Below are 24,230 nucleotides of genomic sequence, written 5' to 3'. Positions count from 1 at the left end.
GCGACACCCACTCTCAGCCTCCGCCCCACGCGCACCGCACGGATCCGCACTCCCCTGCCTGCACCAAGCCCCAGGCCGCGACACGGCGACAGCACGCGCTCTCGGTGGAGACGCCCAGTCCCACCAGCAGGAGAACGAGTCGGCCTGACTCCTCAACAATCTACACACGCTTTCAAATACGGAGGCATCTGTAAAATTACGTAAAAGAATCCCATGATCTGTGATAATCTGGAAAAAGTCTAGAAATGCCCCTTTAGAACACACCTTTGCGTTTCCTGACACTAAGGCCCCTTCCCATTCATGTTCCCAGCGCCTCGCACAGAGGAGACGCCCAACGCTGGCAGCCGGGGACGACCGTGAAAACCTAGATATGTGTAGGTGTGGATCTATTCTGAAGATTATGAAGCACATTTCCCGAGTTAGGATTTCTTCCTTTTTTTTTTTTTGGTAATTTCGCCTGGCAAGTTTTTATACCTCTGTATCCAGGAATATATTTTCTAAACTATCTTGTACATCATTCCAACACTGAAAAGATAGGATTTCAATTCTGCGAAGGCTTTCTGACTGTCGTTTTATAGGGAAAAGTTTGCCCCAGAAGTAATATTAACAGTAATAACTGCTTTGCAAAGACATTCTGTTGAAACTACGCACAATGCTTTATATTTATTTCCTCTATGTCTGTGCTCTGCAGTTTCTGCAAGCATCAAAGTATAATGCCATCACAAGATGATTAGCTTGACTTGAGCAAAATGCTGATAAAACTAACAGCAAGATTCCAACTCCCCAACCACTAGTTTACCACCACTCTGTTTCCTGGCAAAGGACTACAGGCTCCAAGCTTGACGACATTCATGACTTCACTGTGCAGTTACTAAGCCCCTGTTACAAACCCAGCACTGTATGGTCATATGCAGATTAATAAATCAGTTCTGGCCTCATAACCCGGTGGCAGAGAGACATCTATGAATGGATAAATTATAATACAAATCTATTAGTAACATACTGACGATACTATGGTGGGAACGGAGGGGAGAGGTATCTTTAAATGTTTACTTCATGGACAGATAGGATTTGGTTACTGTGTACACAGAATCGGCAGGAAATTATTTTTAATAAAAACCACTCAGATCAGACAACCTATCAGGGGATCAGCAATATCATCTCCATAAAGAAAAAAGCAATTTTAAAAAGTCGTACTGTCATGTACTATGTTTTTGAGCAAGTTGTAGGAAGTAAAATGCATGTAAGTACTTGGAGCACCAGTTACTTTTAAACATCATATCAAGCTGTGGATTAGATGAACTCGTTATCCAAGTACCATTACTTTCTACCTAATATCTAAGTTATTAACATGTAATGCATAAGTTATTCACATTTTTAATTTGTTTGACAAAAACATGGCCATTTCATAAATGTGAAGTAGAGAATATAAGGACACTATTCTTTAGCTGGTAAGTCACTCCTTTGGAGTTGACGAAGTAGACGAAGTACAGGTTTTGTAGCCAAAGACAGATTCCAATATCTAATCTCTTTTGACAAGAGTAACAGTCCACACCCTTGACTGTGACAGGTACATTTGAAAAGGTAAAACCGCCATGTAGTGGAATTTAGATATTTTGGTGATAGATGACTAGGATGAATTACAACCTGCCATTAGAAAGAGGCCAACGTGAAATGCAAGCGAAGTAAAATAAGCTGTTCACTTGGGAATAAAAATATGTGCACAATTATGTTGAAATTTTAAAACGTCACCAAGTATAAAAAAAGATCAACAGAAAGGAGACAATATCCTACTCACCACAGAAATAAATAAATAGTAAATAAAAGTGAACCAGATGGCTTTTGGCAAAAATCAGTGTAACGTGTTTGTATAACGTGAGCCCAAATCATGGGCCTCGCGGATGACCGAGTCCTGGACCCTGACCACGGAACCCCACACCTTGACCACGGAACCCCACAGCCCAACAGACTACGTGGCTACTCCCAAAGTTGACAACCAGTGACTTAATATAACTTACCACGCTTAGCATTTACATACTAACTTCACATCAACTAGCCTTTCTACAGAAATATTTTAGGAAGGCCAAAAAAAGTGTCTTCATGAAAATCTGTACATTGCATGTTCACACTCCTTCATCAGAGTATGAAGTTTTAAAAATGCCTGAGAATCAGTTTTAAATTCTGTTGCAACTAAATACTATTCCAAAATAACAGAAAATAATTCTGTCATATTATATACGTGTGTACCATGGAAATATTTGCAGAAATCTTTGCAAACAGAAAAACTGTCACACACAGAAGCAGGCCCGTGCATATATGGAAACTTGATGCACGAGAGAAGGCAAACCAATGGCAAAGGTCACAATTTAGTCCACGGTGCTAAGATAACTGGCTATGCATCCGGAAAAATGAGAAAACTGGATTCCATATCTCACACCACCAATGAAAATAAACTGCAAGTAAATTAAAAATCTAATAGTGAAAATCTGTTTAGTTAGAATAAAATATAAAATATCTTTAAGCCTTTGAGATAGGAATAAAATTTCGTAAGCAAGGCACGAAAAGAATAAAACTTCAAAAGATACCACAAAGGGATGGAGAACTGTCAAATTTTTTTGTGAAGCTAAGGAAAACAGGACAACCCAAGTATACCAAAAGTCCCATTAACTTCTCTTAATCAGAGAGAACTTTTAAGTACAATTCTTCATAATATTTGAAATTGCATTTATTTGTCTTAACAGGCTGAAATGGTGACCTGAAGACTAATAAAGCCGCCTGTGTTAGTGATAATTTTCTGGCTCATTAGCGACGAATCCAATTTTGTTCATACAAAGGACCGGGCATCAATTCACACAGAGATTAAGAAAGCTTAGTTACCAATAGCTATAAAATATAAAACTAAAGGATGCAAATACAAGACAAAACAAACCTGTTCAGCCCCAGTAAGAGTGATGTTTGCAGTGATTATTGACAATCAGCAAATTCTTGATGATCTACATCAATGGATTAACAACCAGAATGACTCCTAATGATCTGTCTGGAATGTCACCCCGTCTCTCAAACCCAAGCAGGTAAATCAACCTGACCACAGAGGGTCAGGAACAACTTTCTAGGAATGGTGTAAACTGTTAGTTCAGTTTCAATCTTAATTATGAAGGCTTTTGTTTTCCTGCTTCTGTGCCTGTTTATGGTTACTCCCTCCTCCTGCTAAATGCTCTTTTCTGTCATCCACCTTTCAGAGAATTCCTTAGAAGAATATACCTCTTCCTGAAATCTACTCTGATCACCCAGACGGAGGAGAGTTCTCTCCCCCTTCTCTGAACTCCAAATACTCCGTATGCACTTACTTAATAGTACGTCACACAGGGCCCTAGAATTGCTTGTGTTCTGTTCACATCGTATCTCCCCAGACTGTAATCCTTGAAGAGAGAGGATTACAGAAAGAAATGAGAAATGTCTTACTCATTTTTTTATTCCTAACTAGGAGGTACCATTACATATTTAATATATACTGCTTAAATTCTTTGATACCAAATAAATATTCCTTCACTATCAACTAAATGATAGGAATGATGGGACAGGAAAACTACACCATGCAAAACTGGCTGAATCTCTTAACAAAATGGAGCAAAATCTAACATCTATAAGAAGCCCTTATTACAAGTGACCCAGGACTGGCAATTCCACCTAAAAAGGCCACAGGGACAAACACCTGCCTGTGAGTCAACAAGCTCTACCATACAGAATCTATTCCTATACTTTCACATGGTATGCATTCAGATATACAAAGGCTATTGAAATTCTACCAAATCAATACCAGTAAAGAGAAAGAAGTAAATATAGTAAATACTCCCCCCCATTACTCAGTTCCACATATTCTTTTTTTTTAATTTTTTTTAATGTTCATTTATTCTTTGAGAGAGAGACAGAGAGAGCACAAGCAGGGGAGGGACAGAGAGAGAGAGAGAGAGAGAGAGAGAGAGAGAGAGAGAATCTAAAGCAGGATCTAGGCTCTGACCTGTCAGCACAGAGCCCAATGTGGGGCTTGAACTCATGAACCGTGAGATCATGACCTGAGCTGAAGTCAGACCCTCAACTGACTGAGCCACCCAGGCACCCCTAGTTATACAAGTATTTTAAAAATAAAGTTTTTTTGATCTTGAAAAGTTGAAGATAAGTGAAAAGTACAGAATCCATGGCATTATCTACATATGGATTATGGTATCATCGGGAAATCAAAGTTGTACTAAGCATCTGAATCTTACAGCAGGTACTACGGACTGTCCTTCCTGTTGTAAGCTATTTTTCATAAAGCTCTGTATGGGCCTTTCCACACTCCATGTGTGAGCTACTCTACTGCATCTGGGGCGCCTGGGTGGCTCAGTCGGTAGAACATCCTAAATCCTGACTTAGGCTCAGGTCATGATCCCAGGGTTCTGGGATTGAGCCCTGTGTCTGCCTACACGCTAAGCATGGAGCCTGCTTAAGATTCTCCCTCCCCCTGTCTCTTGCCCCATGAAAGCGCACGTGCACGTTCCCTGAAATTAAAAAAAAAAAAAAAAAAAAAAAAAGTACTCTACTAGATCCAAGAGAAGTTATGCTGTTTGGGACACTTGGGTGGCTCAGTCGGTTGGGCGTCAGATTTCAGCTCAGGTTATGATCTCGCAGTTGGTGAATTCGAGCCCCATGTCGCACCCTGTGCTGACAGCTCAGAGCCTGGAGTCCGCTTCAGATTCTGGGTCTCCTTCTTTCTGCCTCTCCCCTGCTTGCATTTTGTCTCTCTCTCAAAAATAAATAAACATTAAAAAATTAAAAAAAAAAAAAAAAAAAGAAGTTATGCTGATACAAAACTAAGAGAAGACATCTGTGGGCTCCAAGACAGATCAAAGAAATGACGGGAAAGGGCTAGACAGGGACAATCTAATATAGTATTCTTGAGAAGTAAACTTAGAACACGACCAACCATTAAGAGGTTATGTAAGTCAGACCAGGCTGTAAACAAAGAAACAGGGAAGGGTATTTGGGGATTCCTAACTTTGCCTCCTGGCTGCATGCCGACTGCCAGCACATCTGGAAGTAAAATCCACAAGCAGGTCTTACTGGCTCTTTCAAGCCCCTGACCTCACAGACCAAATACTTTGTCCATGTTCTTTTCATCACTATCATCAGATCCTGAAAGGAGTCTTAACCCACAAAAAGGTCCGTCTTCAGAGAAAACCTTGTAAGTGGAAAGAACACCACACCCTGGTAGTGATACAGCTGGGTGGCCCTGCCATCATCATGGTCACTATTTTGGGAGAGGCTGTAAACGAGTGAACCAAGGAGCACAGGATAATCGTCACTGTGACAGATACCATGGTGGGAAAGGAAGCAATCAGAGAATACTGGTTCCCACTCTAGAATCCACCAACACCTACGACCCCTCCAAAAAGCCTCCCTGACAAGCCAATATTTGGGCCAAGGCTGGAATGATAAGAGGCCAGTCATGCAAAGGAAGGCTGAGGTGGAAAGAACAACTCTCTGGACTGAGGGAAGGGCAAGTTCAAGGGCCCTGCGGTGGGAAACTGCAGAAACACGGAAACACCGGGGAGCCCACCGTGCCCGACACCGTATGGTGTGAAGGAGGGCTGGGGGCATGAGATGGCACACCGAGGTGTCTGGGTCGGATTCTAAGCGCGCTCAGAAGAATGAAAAGCTTTTAAAAGCACAAGCTCTAGTTTAACTATGCACCTCCCAGTTTTGAGCCCACAGATCATCCTCCCCACCATACACATACAAACCCACCAGGACTGTACCTTTGAAGACAAAAAGCAGATCAAAAAACAAAAACCCCGGGGTCTCCAAGTACCTTCTCCAAAGAACAGATGAGCACTTTCTTCATAAAATGTAAGCTATTAAAACAATCACTTGGAACTACGTGCAGCTGTTGGAGAGGACTGTCCAAGTGTCCCTAGTAGACCACAATCCTCTTAGACTTTTTAACAATGGCTGGGTTGAGCGAGTTTCAGGGTCAACATATGAGCACTGGAGAGAGTAAAAAATGAATCAACTTCTTGCGAAGGTTTTATTAATACCTAATTTCCATTTACAAGTCATTCTTTATAATGTCCCAGTTTGTGATACAGTTTTAGTGACATGAATATTTGACTTCAATTAAAAATTGTTAATTGACTGAAACATGACCTCTGATAGGAAACAGTTATAGTTGCAAATGCTTCTGGGTTCGCCAGTTACGAACACACGAGTCATTACATCAGAAACGTGCGTACGCGTGTATGTGTACGTGTGTGTAGCTGTGTGGCCTCAGATAACACAGTAGAAATAACCCAGATTCATCTCGGGGTCGGGTGGAAAACATCTGGAGGCCATGCTACACACCATAAGCCTGAGTTTTAGAGATCCTTAACTGGGTAAGTTCTGAAAAGCCCATATGACGATGAAGAAAACCCCAGAGCATGATGTGGAGAGCACAGGGGCAGGGCCGGGGCGGCCCCGATGGAGGCGACACAGCCCAATCTGCTGTCCGCATACACTCTGCTCTTTCTCGCATCCAATCGACAAACCATGGGAACAGTAAAACCCTGAAATGCTGCCCACCCCACTCAGTGAAAAACACAAGTCTCTACAGCGGTAGGGCCCGAGCTGACGGGACTCTCCGGTCTTTGCACGACCTGCCCTCTCCACTCCTCCACTCGATGCTCTGAGAATGCCACAAACATGCTACCGTTTGGGGCACCAGTGCCGCTGGTGAGCCCGCAATTCCAGTGCCACACGGCTGAGCCCGCAATTCCGTCCAGTCTTTGCTCAACTGCCACCTTCTCAAGGTCACCTGCCCTGACCCAGCACGTCAGCTGCAATACAGAGCCTCTTACCCTCTTGAATCGAGTTAGTGTTTTGTAGCATACAATAAAACTTTCTCATTTCTTCCGTTGCCTTTCTGCCCCTCCAGACGTTAAAAAAGAACATAAGCTTCACAAAAGCAGGGATTTTAACTCCACTGTATTCACTGATGTCTCCTAAGAGTCTAGGACCATTCCAAGGGCCTAGGAGGTGCTCAGTCATTGTGAGTAAAACCATTTTATTTTATTTATTTTTTATTATTTTTTTTAACATTTATTTATTTTTGAGACAGGGAGAGACAGCATGAACGGGGGAGGGTCAGAGAGAGGGAAACACAGAATCTGAAACAGGCTCCAGGCTCTGAGCTGTCAGCACAGAGCCCGACGTGGGGCTCGAACTCACGGACCGCGAGATCATGACCTGAGCCGAAGTCGGACGCTTAACTGACTGGGCCACCCAGGCGCCCCTGAGTAAAACCATTTTAAACATGCAAACCTGATCGGATGCCCTGCCCGCCTACACCTCCCACACTCCCACCCTCAAGCCATAATTTGCCATTTTTCAGAATAAAGTCACAAAGCTCCTTATCGTGGTAAATAAAAACCCTACAGTCTGGCCTTTCTCTACTTGGTCATTTTGCTCCAGTCACACCGAAAGTGCTCATGTTCACCACATCCTCACTCGACACAGAACTTTTAATGTGCTGCCCCTTCGATCTGAAATGCTTGTTCCAGTCTCTTCTCCAACTAATGCCTTCACACCTCACGTTATCCACCAATTCCTCGGGGAACCCTGCTCTTCCAGAGTAGGTGAGATCCCCGGATTCCAGGATCTCGTAGTCCTGCACACTTCTCCTAGGATGTGCACTTAGATCTGTCTGTATAACCATCTGATTAATGACTCTCAGCCCAGCAGACCATCCATAGTCCACGTGAAAGCAAAGACCCTGGCAATTTTTTCCAACATCTCAACCCCAGCTCGCAGCGTGTACCTGGTCCAAAGAAGGTACTTGATACAACTGCATTCAGCGCCCACCGCAGTGAAACGAACGTGAACACTGCTCCACACGACAGGCGACCTGATGCCCACGACTGCCCCGGCAGCAGGCCTGGTGACTGACTCTGGGGTGACTCACATTCACATCTCAGTTAACCTCACGAGGGGCGCCTGGCTGGCTCGGTCGGTTAAGCGGCCAGCTCTGGGTTTCAGCTCAGGTCACAATCTTGAAGTTTGTGGATTCGAGCCCCACGTCAGCTCTGTGCTGACGGTGAGGAACCTGCTTGGGATTCTCTCTCTCTCTCCCTCTCTCTGCCCCTCCCCTGCCTGCTCTCTCTCTCAAAATAAGTAAATAAACTCAAGTTTTTTTATTTAATAAAATAACCTCGCTAAATTTTGGGTTCAAATGGTTTCTACTTCCCACTACTGCATCCATTTCGTAGAAACAAAAGACTGACAACCACAGTAAAAGTATTTGGTAATTATCTACATGATAATCATTCCTCCTTCAACTGCCAATCCATATGTAACTCAACACTAACATTAAATAAACAAAAATCCTATGCATTAAGAACTATGAAAAGTTCTATTAGAACATATGGCCTTTTCTCTCTTCCCTTCATTTTCTAGGCAAAGATCACTCTGGAATTTTTAAGAGTATCTGTTTTTCTGTTTGCACTTCCAAAAATATATGCCATCTTTTTATAGGATTACCATCTGTCTCATCATGCCTAAGTAAATGTTCTGAATTAGTTTTACTGCTTTTCTAATTGTAAAATTCGAAGTTTACACATATACTTGAAAATGTGTATAAAAAAGTTCAAGGGAAAAGGTTTTAGACGAGCATACTTGATCTGTATGGGCCGCAGGTAACGTTTTCAAGTAATTTCACAGACTCTTTTTTTAAGGAATGATTGGACTTAGTCGTGCTGGCCATTAAAACACCTAAAGAAAACATTTAAAATACAACATGGAACAGCTACTTAACATCAACGAATAAAATAGTTTTGTTATTGTCAGTTTAACAAGTGAGGAAACTGGGTCTCAGAGATTGAAAGCTGCCCAACAAAGTTAAATAATCTGTCATGAGGAGACAGCAGATGTGCAGCCTGAACCCGGCTGCACCGTGAAGCTCACGTTCTTCCCCTGCGACAAGCCGCCAGGCCAGTCCTCCTGCTGCTAAATCAGGGTTCCCCCAAGTCTCCAGGCTGAGGACCTCTTTATCCTCGTCCAAAGCACAGACAAGAAGCTTTGTCTAGGTGGGTTCTATCTACTCAAATTTACCCTAGTAGAAACTAAAACTGAGACTTTAAAATATTTGTTTTTAAATGATAATATACTCATCACGTGTTAATGTAAATAACATTTTCCCAAGAAATAAATGTATTTACCCAAACAATAAAAATTCAGTGAGGGAAGTGGTGCTGTTTCACATTATTGTAAATCTTTTTTCTGTCTGACTTAAGACAGCAGGACTCTCACGTTTCCATCTGCCTTCAATCTGTTACATTATGTTGTTTCAGTTAAAGTGTAAGAAGAAAATCCAACCGCCTACAGATATGTATCTGGGAAAGGGAGAAATATTTCCTTTAATAAACTTCTTATAGAACTGTGGATATGCTTTCCTGTGATATTATACCAAAAATCAACAAGTGATAGTTCCTTAAAAAGTTAGCTGCACTGGGAAATCTGAAACCCTTTCAATAACTTTTTACTCTATTACATTCAAATCCATTGGTCTAGCTTGCATTTTGAATCAATCCTCTAGGAATGTACGATCTTAGAACATCAGGTATTAGAGATTTCATAATATAGTATCAAAAAATCACACCTGTTAACATCACCACTGATCTCATCAGAAAAGTCTCTGCACTGGGAAGCAGGTTAAGCTAACAGCGGTAGACCCAAGTTCTCCACAATTCTATGTTCGCTTGAAAGCTTGGATGTATCACTGACACCAATCCTGTCAGTGAATTTATGAGAAAATATCTACTAAAAACTCAAGCTGAAAAACCATGGTTTGTCAACTTGCCGGGAGCCGATCCATCCAGCCTTTCTGATGGCACAGCCCAGGTGGTTGGCAGAAGGGCAACGCACAGCGAACCTCCAAGCGGGAAGCTACTGGTATCCCTCCTCTTACTCATCATGGCCATCCCCATGGTCCAACTGGCACTGATGATTCAAAAGAAAGCCATGGGGGCAAACTCGGGGATATTTTCTGGGGATGACCCCCAGGACAAAAAAGAAACCTTATATCCAGCCGGTGCCACCCCCGCCTGCCCGTCCCCTACCTAAAGGAAGGATAGCCCCATGTTTCCCAGCCAAGGAGGGGGGCAAGTGGGTTCAAAAGCCCCACTCTGGCAACAAAGCAATGTCTCTATGGGTAGAAGTTACTCAAACCCCTAGGCCCAATTGGCCCCCAGGAGGCCTTCCGGAGCATAACTGGACCTGGTGGGTCAAGGTACAGAATGGTTCATTACTTCCCACTGTCTCTCTGGGAACGCATAAGGCGTGGGTTCCCAGGGCCCTCTTGGCTCCCTCCCGGCACCCCAGACCAAAGCGAATACTTTTGTTCCTTGTACCGCAAATGGTTCGAAGGAACAATTAAGAAGTCAGGTCCCTGTAAATGTTCCACTTGAGGTGTTGAGAGCTAGATGACCTTTCATGAAAATAGCGAAGCAAACGCTTTACAAAACTATAAATAAACGTAGATACGTAATGAAAGTAGTATGAAGAAGTTAATCAATAAGCAAAAAGGCAGGAGGGAACATTACAAAGAAATAACCATGAAGTTCCTTAATGGGTGATTACACAAAGGAACGTTTTTAGAATTAGGTAATGCCGAGAAACATAGATGACGCACACTACAAGGAAACTGCTAACAAATATAACGCCACGTTTGCCACAGTAAAGCGGCCAGTCGAACCCACTGCTCTTGTCTGTGTCCATTTGTTATTTTCGCCGACGCCCCTCATCCTTCGGGAACCCCTGGACCTGCTGGGGCTGGATCTCGGCATCAACTATTCTCTTATTAATGTTTGTTTTATTTTTAAAGTAAGCTCTACGCCCAATATGGGGCTTGAACTCATGACCCCGAGATCAAGAGTCCAACGTACCACCGACTGAGCCAGCCAGGTAAACGTGGTGTTTCACGAAACAGGAGCTATCTCAGCAACTACAACAACAGCACAAGGCTCCCTTCTTCGGTCAGCATGTGGAAGAGAACACGTTCTACACATTTGCATCTCATCATAAGCATTCTGAAAAGATGTGTACACAGGGTCAAGATTCAATAAATGCAGTCATTTTTACAGCTTCATCAGTGACATTCTTAAATGTAACTGTAATTTTCTTTTTACCACAAATGTCTAGAAGTAAGGAATATAAAACTGCTATGAAAGGGGCATCTCGGTGGCTCAGGTAGTTGAGCACCCAACTCTTGACTTCTTGACTTCAGCTCGGATCATGATCCCAGGGTTCTGAGATCAAACCCCGCATTCTCATTCTCTCTCTCTCTCTCCTTCTGCCCCTCTCCCTGCTAGCATATTCTCTCTCAAAAAATAAATATTTTTAAAAATTTTTAAAAATCATTACTTTCTTTAAAAAAAAAAAAAAAAAAACAACTCCTATGGAAGTTTAATTCCATCACAACAGTTGGTGCCACTCCTTGTCCGTGGAAAGGCACCTTCAATTTTACCCACCATTGTTTTTGCCCCCTTGGTAAAAATGGCAATGCAGTGAAAGAGGCAAATAATGTTTTAGCATCATTATCAAAGGGGATCCACAAACCATACTTGGAGCTACCAGCTTAAAAGAACAAAAAGACTTTAATGGAAGCAAGGCATCCACACAAAACATTAGCAAGATAAAGAGTTTCACTGTTGTAAATATCTCTCTGCCCTAAAGGTTGCCAGTTTCTTAGCAAGCCATGGTTCATGACTTTCCACTGTAGTTCCTTGGATTCTTCTCCATTGTTCCTGAATCTACACTACTTGCCATTAAGTTTATAAAAAAGTTTCCAGATAGAAGTAGAAAGTAAGGAAAATAGACTATATAATAAAAGAGAAAATAAGGGCAATGACCAATATAACATGAAATATGATAGAATTTAGGTCTCAGTGTTGGTTATGCCATTAAGTATGAGTGGGATAAACTCAACTATTAGAAAAAAGATTTTCAGATCTGATTTTAAAAATCCAGGGGCACCTGGGTGGCTCATTCAGTTGAGTGTCCAACTCTTGATTTCAGCTCAGGTCAGGATCCCAGGCTCATGAGATCAAACCCCATGTGAGGCTCCGGCTGAGCGTGGAGCCTGCTTAAGATTATTTCTCTCTCTCAAAATAAAAAATAAATAAAATAAAGCAAAAAAGAAATATTTTTAAAAATCCAGTCATATATAGAAACACATTAAAACCGACTATCTCAGAAAGTTTCAAAATATGGTAAAATCTCTATTAGCCACCTCTATTAAACTATCCTCTTCTTCAGCATTCCTGTGATCATTCCATACTATCAGCTGAATTACATTTCCTCACATTCTATTTGAGATCGGGAATGCGATCAGTCTTTGTCAACAGTTATATCCCCAGTACCTAAAATAGGACCTGGACATGGCTGATGTGCACCCTAATTTTTCTGAATTTAAATTCACTGCATGTTTTAAGCATGTAAACGAATTCTGTTTTAAAGTTCTTCCTACGAAAACACTCAATTGATTTGTAAACACTAAATAAATGCAGCTGGTTAAAAAAAAATCTTCTGCAGACTTAAGTGTAAATGAAACCACTCCAAAAGCCTAGAAAAAATTACTTTAAACAAATCTAGGCCTTTGTACAAAGACTGCTTTCCTGGGGCGCCTGGGTGTCTCAGTCGATTAGACGGTTAGGCATCTGACTTCAGCTCAGGTCATGATCTCACAGTTTGGGAGTTCGAGCCCCGGATCAGGCTCTGTGCTGACAACTCTGAGCCTGGAGTCTGCTCCGGATTCTGTGTCTCCCTCTCTTTGCCCCTCCCCTGCTCACGCTCTGTCTCTCCTCTCTCAAAAATAAATAAACATTAAAAAAAAAAAAAGATTGCTTTCCTTTTTTTTTTTTTCTTTTGAGAGAGAGAGAGACAGAGAGAGAGAGAGCAAGCCCTCATGAGCCCCAGGAGGAGCGCAAGTGGGGGACGGGCAGAGGGAAAGAGAGAATGCTAAACAGGCTCTGTGCCATCGGAGCCCAATACCTGGCTGGATCTCAGGACCCTGAGATCAGACCTGAGCAGAACAAAGATTGCTTTTCAAATGTAATTAACTTCTAATTCTACCTTTCCAAGTGCCAAATTGGAAACTAACATATAATGCATTATTTAAGGACAGATTTTACATAATTCAGGCTGACAGAGTTCAGTCAATAGATACAGAAAAAACCCTGGTCCCACATATGGACATTAATGAAAGACTGTATACCTGCTTGTCTGAATTCAAAATAAAATATTTAGGGGCACCCGGGTGGCCCACTCAGTTAAGCAACCAACACCTGATTTCAGCTCAGGTCACGAGCTCCTGGTTTGTGAGCTGAAGCCCCACACCGGACTCCGTGCTGACAGTGCCCAGCCTCCTGGGATGTTCTCTCTGTCCCTCCCCAACTTGAGCTTCCCCCCCCCACCCAAAAAAATAAACTTTAAAAATACAGTAAAATGTCTAAAAGTACATGGATCCATACGTCAGTGAAGTTTTCCAATGTACTGACAAACGCCAATCCTAACTGCTTCAGGAAAAATATTCTAACAGAAAAGAATGAAAAAGGAAAATGCTATCAATAAGAAAGCTAGGGTAACAATAATAACATAAGACAGCGTTACGTTCAAGAAAAATCGTCATACAAAAATAAAACAGGGCACATTACATAAGGTATAATCCACAAAGAAAATAAAAGTGCCAAAAATCTTTACACACAAAATGGAACAGCATTAAGATATCTCTTTCAGCCCAAGAAAATAAAATAAACAAAAATGAAGAATATAGATTTAAATTACATAATTACTTTTTCTATTGGGATTCTATACTCTAAAGAGTGAGAATATATCTTCTTGTCAAGAACTTATGGAATCGTTACTAAATGTAACAACAGAGTGGGCCACATTGAAAATGTTGGCAAATTAAAAAATCAGAAATACCTCATCAAGTGACCACTAGACAATAAAACTGAAAAGGAAAGCAGAAAAAATAAATAAAAATTACCCAACATTCTCTTGAATCAAAGAAGAAATCTCAATGAGAACAAAAATGGCATACTCTTCATAAACATAATGAAAATGCTACAGATCGAAATCGATGCGATTCTGAAAGACCCTAAAACTGTGCTCACAGAAAACTTCAAAGAAGTTTTAAACATTTACAAAACTAAACAGTAAGGAATCATAAGAAACAAACTATGCATTCAATTCAGGGAACCAGCAGTTTGAGCCACAAAAAAAAAAAAAAAAAGAAAACGCAAATTAATGAAATAGAAAAGTAGTAGTAAACAAGAGTTGATTCTTTGATTAAACAACAAAAAGTTGGTGAAAAACTGGCTGCCATAGTCAAGGAAAAGGGAAAAACATTTATATGAATATTAAAATGAAGACAGTAGTAACTACAGATCTGTGAGAAATCAAGATATGTTAAGAGTACTTTGAAAACTCAATAAAAAATGGAAACTCAGAAAAAATGGCTAATTTTGTGGCAAAACATATATATTACCAAAATTTGCACTAGAAGAGATAGGAATCCAAAAGAGGCTAAAAGCTGTCAAAGAACTTGAGAAAGTTCTCAAAGAACTACTAAGGCCCTCTCTTTCTTCAGGGAGAAAAAGGCACAAGTCAATAGAGACATTAAATACTCACTAAACTACGTCAGGGCATAGAAAAAGAAACCTCCCAAATTTATTTCTGAAGCCAAAGAACATTAATATCACCACTGGACAAAGATAACACATTAAAAAAAAGCAAAAAACAAAACCAGAAACACCCACTGATCTCACTGATGAATGCTGATATATAAAACTTTTTTTTTGTATTTATTTATTTGGATAGAGGGGGCAGGCAGAGAGGGGGAGAGAAAATCCCAAGCAGGCTCAGCACTGTCAGTGCAGAGCCCAACCTGGGGCTTCATCCCACGAACTGTGAGATCATGACCTGAGGTGAGAGCAAGAGTCACATGCTTAACCAACTGAGCCCCCCAGGCGTCCCTGAAAAACAAATCTCAAATATCAGCAAAAAACGGGATGTCGAGGGAAAGGATTCAACTAGGTAAGGCGCATCTCAGGACTGCCAGCACGGCTGAGAACTTACAAATTTATAATTTACCATAGAGCAAAGGAGCAAAATCATATGACCACAGCTATAAATCACAAAATGGATCAGAAAAAAAATGACATCAACCCGAACCCCCTCAAAAACACTCCTTCAAACAGAAGTAGATGGACATTTAACACGCTATATATAACAAAACTAAGATTCACATGAGTAACAAAGAAACACTGAAAGCCAACAACAAGGATGCCAATTATCAAGTGTTACTTAGCATTATTTCCAACATATTACCTAATTAATTAGATAAGGGTAAGAAGGAAGTATAAATATTGGAAAGGAGGAGACAAGTTGGCATTATTTACAGATGGCATGACTGAACACCTAGAATATAACACATGTGGCTGAACAGCCAAGAGCAGAGAAAAGAGGGAAAAAAAACCTCACTCCACCAACTGCTTACACAATTTACGATGTAAAAACCACTAGTAAATATTTACTTTTAAAAAGCTAGTAAGCCAACATAATAAAAGACTAGATTCTATTTATAATAGTTTCAAAAAAGATTAAATTAATTTTTAAACAATGTCCAGAACTACTTGAAAAACTTTAAAACTCCTCAGAGGATCACAAGAGACTCAAATACATAGACACACCTTGTTCGTAGGTAAAAACAATTAAATCCTGTCAAAACATTAACTCAAGATCAAGAAACATCAATGATATTTTTGCAAGAAACCAGACAAAATGATACTGAAATAAACTTGGACATATGAACAATGAAAAGATTAAGAAAAAATCTAAAGGAACAACTGAGGGAGAATGAGATAGCTTACCACTGGGAGGGAAAAAAAGACTAGAAAGCCAAGAAATAGGCCAAGACACAGATGAAAAGAGCATGTGGCCAAGAAAACATGTGACACTATTGGGGGAAGACGGATTATCCAAGAAATGATGACAAACAGGTTGGATAACCATTTGGAAGTGGTGGACAAAGCAAGGCATTTATTTTCTGATACAAAAATACTGTGCAGAAGGATCAAATATACAAATAAAAATAATACAAAAGTTGGAGAAAACTCTTTTTGAAAATCTCAGCACTGCAGAAAGCCTTTCTATGCGCAACATAAAACCTTGAAACCGTAGAGGAAAAGATTGACAATCTAACAATGCAAAATTTATAAATTTCTGGACAGCCGAAAGAATGGCATAATTAAAGCCAAAAGATAAACTGGAGGAAAACTGCAAACACATGACAAAGAACTAATTTCTGTAACTCAGACTGTGCTCTTAGAAATCAGTACAAGAAAGGCACATAATCCTATAAGCAAATGGGCATAATATGCAAAAGAACAGTTCACAAAAAAAGAATAACAGAAGAAAGTAAGAATGGCAAGAAAACAAGAGATATGAAGAGGGAGGGGAGAGGGAGGGGGAAGAGGGGGAGGGAGAGGGAAAGAAAACAAATTCAAGTGACCCATCACCATCCTAGAGGAGCCTCCCTTCATTCCTAACAAAGAAATTAAAGAAATCTGGGGTCCTGGGAACTATTCCGTATCTCGATTGCTGTGGTTACATAACTGACTACACTTGTTAAACTCCACAGACTTTAACTGTAGGTATACTCAATCTCAACTTTAAAAATCCACTGAAAGATGGGCACCTGCGTGGCTCAGTCAGTTAAGCATTTAATTCTTGATTTCAGCTCTGGTCAAGATCTCACGGTTCGTGGGATCAAGCCCCGCATTGGGCTATGCACTAACAGTGTGGAGCCTGCTTGGTATTCTCTCTCTCCCTCTCTGCCCCTTAACCACTCATGCTCTCTCTCTCAAAAGTAAGTAAACAAACATTTTTCTTTTAAAGCCACTGAATAGGAAATTTTAAAAAAATGAGGTAATATCTTTTACCGCTGAGTCTGAAAAAAGGTACATCAGTAACAATGTTGGCAAGGGTATGAAAAACTGAGCACTTACTTATTGTTGAAGTTTAAATTGGCACAATTTGTGGAGAATTATTTGAAAATGTTTATCAAATTTTAAATTCACATATGCTTTAACCAAGTAATTACGTGATTAGGAATTTGCGTCTTCAATACACTAATGCCAAAACAAGGACATATGGAAACTGATGTTCCCTACAGCATTAAATCTTTTCAAAAGCTAGCATTACTTGATCATGTACCCAGTACTGGTAACTACAGACCACATGTTGGCCTGATACATGCCAGGCTTTGGTTTAAGCCTTCAGAATATAGTGCATCCCATTTAACCCTTCTAACCCTGTAATCCCAGTACCGTGCAGGAAGCAGTGTCACAGAGTGGAAAGCCCTCCTGTGGAACCTGAACGTGCGACTCACATACTTCCTGGCTCCACCGCTTAACAGTGTGTGATCTCAGAAATAAGAGTGTCTTCCACTCAAGTTAGATGCCGTGAGGTTTAAATGTGTCCTTACAACAGCACCTAGCACATATCAGGCCACATAGGTGTTTGCAGCTAAGAGTAGTAGTAAAAACAGTAATAAACCCACTCTATGGATGGGGAAGCTGAGGCAGAGATTAAGGGACATGCCTAAGATCACAGAACGGATTCTACAGAATGAGCCCATTTTAATCACTATGCAGACATTTACGGAATAATTTATTTTGGCAAAAATGCGGAGTTAGTTGGCCTAGAGATCAGGTAACAAGAATAATATACACCAAAAATCAGTGGACTGGTTTAGTAAGTTATAACCCACCAGTACGATGGAGTATGATGCAGATAAACAAAGAGGCCTGAGATACACGGCTGGTGGACGGTAAGCTGCAAAGTGAAACACTAACGTGCACGTCCCAGTGTGTACGTGTTTATATGCCTACGTACACGGACTGAATCTCTCAGAGAACATCCACATATCGATGATTACACCTCTAGTGACCAGGGACAGGGTCAGGAAGGCCAAGAGACCGCCGTTTTCTACCCAGGTATCGTCCGCTTTCAAACTGTGCCTTAGGCCATGCTGCTTTCACGAAAAGACCTACATCAGTACCTGCTTTTGCCGACTGGAAGAAATCCAGAGAGGATTTCTGCTTTTGCGGAAAAGGCGAAAAGCAAAACTAGCATTCGGTGTGGGTTCTGCAGCGGGCCGGTACAGAGGCGGTAGGAGCGGAGCCACCCAGCTCCTTCCCCGGGAACCCCGGGAACCACACTCAGCATCTCAGCATCCAGCTGCCAGAGCTGTGAACTGTGCGAGCACGTGTGCTTTATCTCGATTTATATTGTGCATCTGTCTGCAAGATGTGTTCTAAGGTATCAGAGAAGCAAAAGGTTATTTTTGGGGTCTGGAAATGCTCAAAACATTTTCCATATAAATTAATGATACCTGCTTCTTCAGTTTGCACCATTTTGGCTTACAAACAGTTTCACAGGAATGCTCTGCTTTCAGACAGCAGGGGAATCCTGCATTAGATCTTTCTGAGCCCAGTAAGCGCATTTCACTTTGCTACAAAACCACCACCACCACGCTGCACACTGAGGAAACAGGCCACCTGGGGGCTCCTGGGGGGCTCGGCTGAGTGTCCGACTCTTGATTTTGGCTCAGGTTATGATCCCAGGATTGTGGGATCCGGACCCACGTTGGGGTCATGCTCAGCATGGAACATGCTTAAGATGTTCTCTCTCCCTCTTTCCCCCCTGCCCTCTCCCCCATTTGCTTGCTCTAAAATAAAAAAAAAAAAAAAAAAAAAAAAATGGGGGCACCTGGGTGGCTAAGTCAGTTAAGTAGCCAGCTCTTGATTTTAGCTCAGGTCATGATATCACAGTTCATGGGTTCAAGCCCCACATGGGGCTCTGCATTGAGGGTGCAGCCTTAGAATTCTCTCCCTTTCTCTCTTAAAAAATTTAAATTAACAGACAATAGTCTGTCTAGGGAAAAGAATATGTACTTGTGTGTTTCAGTAACCTCTTAGCAAGAAAAGCAGGACTCTGATGCCCTCAGGGTCAAAGGTCTCACAGTTTTCCTTATCCATCTTTCCCTAAATCTTCCCAAACCTTTCTCCATTCTCCCTAGCTGCTAATCTTATGATGCAAATTCCTCCCTTTCACGCCCTGTGTCATTCCGTGTACCTCACTCTCACATTTCAGTCTATTTGCTTCCCTATTCACCACGGGGCCCTTCCAGTAGCTCTGCTCCCTACAGATACCAGCAATGGATACCTCATCCAGCCCCAATCCCCGACCCCTGACAGCCGTGCCCCCCTGGGGTTCACCCCATACAGCAAGTGCTTCTCAGCTTCTGATCGTTCACGAGGATTTCTCTAAGTTCCCTTAACTTACGCCCATCTCTGTGCCTCCCTCTTCTGCCTCATTGATCACTCCAGGTGACATCCTTGTCTTGACACTCACAGAACACGGCACCTGCTTGAAAAGTCTAAGGAGATTAGCCTCCAGCCCTAGTAAAAACACGGGGATGAAAGATGAAGTCCTTCCCCTCCAGGACCCTTGGATTCTAGTCCAGAAGGTAAGCAAACAGACATCTGCAGAAGACTGAGGGAAGCAATGTGGCGGAAGTTATGTCCATCTGCGTCCAGGGGACACCGGGAAGGAGAGGAGCCAGTCCCGCCACCACTCTCAGCACCTCTGCTCCCAAAGGACTTCCGTTAGCAATACCAGCACATCTGCCGCCCATACGGAGGTGACTTCGTCCTAAAGATGCACATTAGTCTTCGTGAATCCTCACAAGAGTGCTATCTGCAAGGTACTATCTTCACGTCCGTTTTATAGAAGGGCAAGCCAACCCTTACGAAGTTTAACAATTTGCCCAAAGTCACAGGGAAGGGGCCAAGTAACAGACAAGCGCTGACACAGGGTGCATCATCTAGAAACGTCCACCTTTTCTGACTGTATTAGCACAACACCAGGGATGGGTGCCTATCGACACAGAGCACGGATCGCAGGGCCACAGTGTCTGAGTTCAAATCACAGCCAGCATTTCCTAATGACCGGGACATCGGCGCTTCAGTTTCCTCGTCTGGAAACGGGGGTCAAGCAAGTATTCTCTCGGCGTGACAGAACGAGAAGGTTGATAAATCCTCTCTCCATCGTGCTGGTCGAACAGCATGCAACCGAGAAACCTACTTCATGAAAGCTACTCAACTTCAGGACTTCGTTCAAATTATAAACTTTTACGCTCCAAAACACATCAAGAGAGAGCAAGTCACAGACCAGGAAAACATATTTGTGTATCACATATCTGATAAAGCACGTGCACCCAGATAAAGAACTCTTTAACTGAATACGACAAATAACCCGATGCTTTAAATGGACGGAAGAGGGGCGCCTGGGTGGCTCAGTCAGTGAAGCGTCTGACTTCGGCTCAGGTCATGATCTCATGCTCTCAGCTCTGTGAGTTTGGGCCCCAACAGCTCAGAGCCTGGAGCCTGCTTCGGGTTCGGTGTCTCCCTCTCTCTGTCCCTCCTCCACTTGTGCTCTGTCACTCTCCATCTCTCAAAAATGAATAAACCTTAAAAAAAAAAAATTTAAATGAACAGAAGACAGGATCAGATCAAAGACGTACCAATGGCTAATAAGCACATGAAGAGGTGCTTAATGTTACTGGTCATTAAGAAAACGTACATTAAAGCCACAGTGATACCACACACATTGTAAGCAAATATGTAGAGAAACTGGAACCACGCTGGTGGGAATACAAAATGGTGTGACGTTCAAACATTTTTCTGTTTTCTTTACTGTGAGGTAAACGATTAAATGAGGGAGTAAATACACAGAACAAAAAGATTTAAGACACAGCAGGTACATTTCAGACACCTAGCAATCAGTCCGCATCAGTTCATATGAACCGTCTACCTTCTTTTTCCTACAGCTGCACAGTAACTTGTATCTTGACTTTCTTCTTTTTGTGGCACCATGAGGAAGTGCCTCATTTTACTTCAGTTGCCTGGGTCTGGCTTCTTTCATCATGTGCCCCTTTTGTTGTCTTAAGAAATCCTTCCAGTACTGAAATCATACACTCTTTCTGTATTTCTTATAAAAGTACTGAAGTTTTGCTTTTCACGTGTACATCCTTGATTAATCTAGTATTGATTTATAGAAAGGATTAATTTGCGTTTTTCCACACGGACAACCAACCGGCTCGACATGTGCACAAAAAAATACTGACCCTGATAAGAATCAATGAAATGCAAAGTAAAATAGTAATGACTTTTCACAACTCATATCGGCAAATGTTTTCCTAAATGATGATATTTATCACTTGAAAATGTCTTAATATAGTTGTAAAAAAAAAAAAAAACTTGGTTTATGCAACTCTTAAAAATATTTATCTTCTTTGGGGGTGCCTGGGTGGCTCAGTCAGTTAAGTGTCCGACTCTTGATTTTGGCTCAGGTCATGATCTCTCAGTTTCGTGAGTTCGAGACCCGCCATTGGGCTCTGTGCTGACAGCGCGGAGCCTGCATGGGACTCTCTCTTCCTCTCTCTCTCTCTCTCTCCCCCCCTCCCCTGCTCGCTCCCACTCTCTCTCTCTCAGAATAAACTTCAAAAAAAGTATTCATCCTCTTTGACACCATAATGCCATTTTTATAACTCTTCCAGAAATAACATAAAACCAAAGCATAACAATGTCTCCTGCATTATTATATATGATAAAAAATAAATTTTAAGAATCAGAAACATTCTAATTTCCAACAGTGTGAGAACTGTAAACAAAATTCTAGCACATCTACACAATGGAACTTTAGGGAACCACTAACATTGAATTTATACAGGGTTATAAATAACATGAGGGAGAAGTTCATATTGTTCGTTTGTTAAGTGCAAAAACACAGGAAACAAAATCATATGTACAGTGTGGTCTCGATTATGTAGAAAGAATAGGGGGGAACAGCAGACCAGAAAGAAATACAGCAGAAGTGCCATCTGGACCACAGAATGCTCTGTAAACACTGTTTTCAATACTTTATTTTCAAAATATTCTATGACGAATATTGAGTTTTTAAAAGAATAAGGTCTTGGGGCGCCTGGGTGGCTCAGTCCGTTGGGCATCCGACTTTGGCTCAGGTTGTGATCTCGCGGTCCGTGGGTTCGAGCCCCGCGTCGGGCTCTGTGCCGACAGCTCGGAGCCTGGAGCCTGCTTCGGATTCTGTGTCTCCCTCTCTCTGACCCTCCCCTGCTCACACTCTTTGTCTCTCTCAAAAATAAAAAAACAACAAAAAAATTTTTTTTTAAAGAATAAGGTCTGTGAGTTTGTTCGTTCTTACTTTTTTAAAGGGTATGGTGAGTAAAATGCAAGGCCTTTTCTTGGCTTTCAGTTTGGCCATGACTGTACAAAAACATAAATCAACACGTAAGAATATTATATTGTTTTTCTTTCATTAGAACCTAGGCAGCCTTCTCTTTCTCCTCACCCCACCGAAAACAAGTTTCTACCAATCTGACATTTAATTGTGATGAGTGCGTACAGGGTCTGGCCTGAAATATTCAATCTAAGTTTTGCAGAGTTAATTAACACAGACTTAGTATAGACTACGAACTCTGAATGAGCAATAAACCCACCAGCGTTTCAATGACCCTCTTGACTCCTTGCTCGGTTTACATTCCCCGCTAAATCACAGTCCCTCGTAGCACATACCCTCAACTCCCTTCCCCATGCTCACTCTGAAACGCTCTCCTGGCCAGAGGCGGCACTGGTGACATGCAGCTCCGCCCACACCACGCCTGACAGGGAAATGTGGCCTGAGAAACACGAAGCCACTCTGCCTGGCCCCACTGCACAGTCCTGACCGTGAACCCCCCAGGTGGCGCCTTAATGCCGCCTGGAAATCCCACCACATTTCTACTCAGCCCCTCACCGACCAACCCACATCTTTCCTCACACCTTTAACGCTTACTCCTCCATCTTTAGTCTCAGCCGATGGCCCAGCTTCCTGCTTCACTGAGAAGACTGAGGACGTGAGAAGAAAATCGGACAGAACCATCCTGTTTACCGACCCACACACCTCTCTAAAGCCCGCCGCCCCCCCCCCCCCGCCGTGTACCAGACCTCCCTCACCTCCCAACCATTTCCCCGCTCTACCGGATCGCTCCTAAAACGACATTTCCCATATACCTGTACAAACAAACTTGTCCTGACCCTCCTTTCTCCGCCAGCTGTGGTCCCATCTCTTTAATCCCCTTTGCCACAAAACACCTTGGGAAAACAGGCACACGAGGCCTACTATTCCCTTTCTCCCATCTTCCCTTCTACCCACACCAGAGACCTCTAGCACGTCACACGGAAACTGCTCTGGTCACCGCCACCCATGACGTCCCCACTGCCAAGCCAGCACCCGTCCTCAGTCCCGACCTGAGATGCTCTCATCAGTCCTACTCAGACCACTGTGCCTCCAATCTCTTCACTCACGCCCCACAGTGACATCACTCAGCCTCACGCCCGAAACACCACCGCTGTGTCCTCCACTCCCGAATCTGCATCTTTATTCAGCCTGGTTTCAGGCAGCTCCCTCCTCGACATTGCCATTCACTGACTCAGGGATATCCAAGGTAACATGTTCCAAAATACACTCTGGCTCTTTCCGGTCCCAGCCCCAGATCTGCTCTGCTTGCAGCCTTTCCCTCTCTGGTCTGCGGTGACTCCATTCTTCCGACCACTCAGATGAAAACGTCCACAACCACCTGGGGCTCTCCTCACACACCCATCCAGGGTCGTGTCTCAGCTACTTTCAAAATGTATGCAGAGTCCGAGCACCTGTTACCGCCACACTGCTCCACGCTACTAGTGCGTCTTGTCCACGTTACTTAACTGCCACCCAACTCGTCTCCTGCTTTCTCCTCTGCCCCGACATTCCCTTCCCAACACAGCCCTGGTGCGTGGGGACTTGGCGCGAAGGCTGACAGTGCTGCACCTGTGTAATGAAGTCCTGTATCTCTGACCCAGGAGCATCATGTCCTGCGGCAGCACCCATCAAGGCTAACTTGCTGGCTTGAGCACAGGGTGAGATTTCCTACTCGTCAGTTCTTCACAACTATGTGTAAATAAAGATAAATGAAAAGTCGTTACAAGAACTGCTTTGACTTCTTTCAGGGCCTCTAGATCTTACACAATGAGCTTCATTTTAAAAAGTAACACGAA

General features: G+C 42.4%; 1 protein-coding gene across 5 annotated transcripts in view; it reads right to left on the bottom strand.

Annotated features, from left to right (window-relative positions):
• SOCS6 (suppressor of cytokine signaling 6) overlaps nt 1-24,230 on the bottom strand; it is a 39,120-nt gene that overhangs the window by 5,858 nt on the left and 9,032 nt on the right. For 2 of the 5 annotated variants that reach the window (XM_086683214.1, XM_086683213.1), the window contains one exon: nt 24,004-24,123. The exons of the other annotated variants lie outside the window; for them this stretch is intronic. The gene's annotated coding sequence lies outside the window, so the exon portion shown is untranslated. The remainder of the gene's footprint in view (nt 1-24,003; nt 24,124-24,230) is intronic. 5 annotated transcript variants of the gene reach the window in all.

This window comes from Puma concolor, chromosome D3 (genome assembly GCF_028749965.1).
Source record: "Puma concolor isolate L17-30 chromosome D3, mPumCon1.1.hap2, whole genome shotgun sequence".
Taxonomy (NCBI): Eukaryota; Metazoa; Chordata; class Mammalia; order Carnivora; family Felidae; genus Puma; species Puma concolor.
The sequence above is the reverse complement of the archived record's forward strand: the minus strand, read 5'-3'. Positions and strand labels throughout refer to the sequence as shown.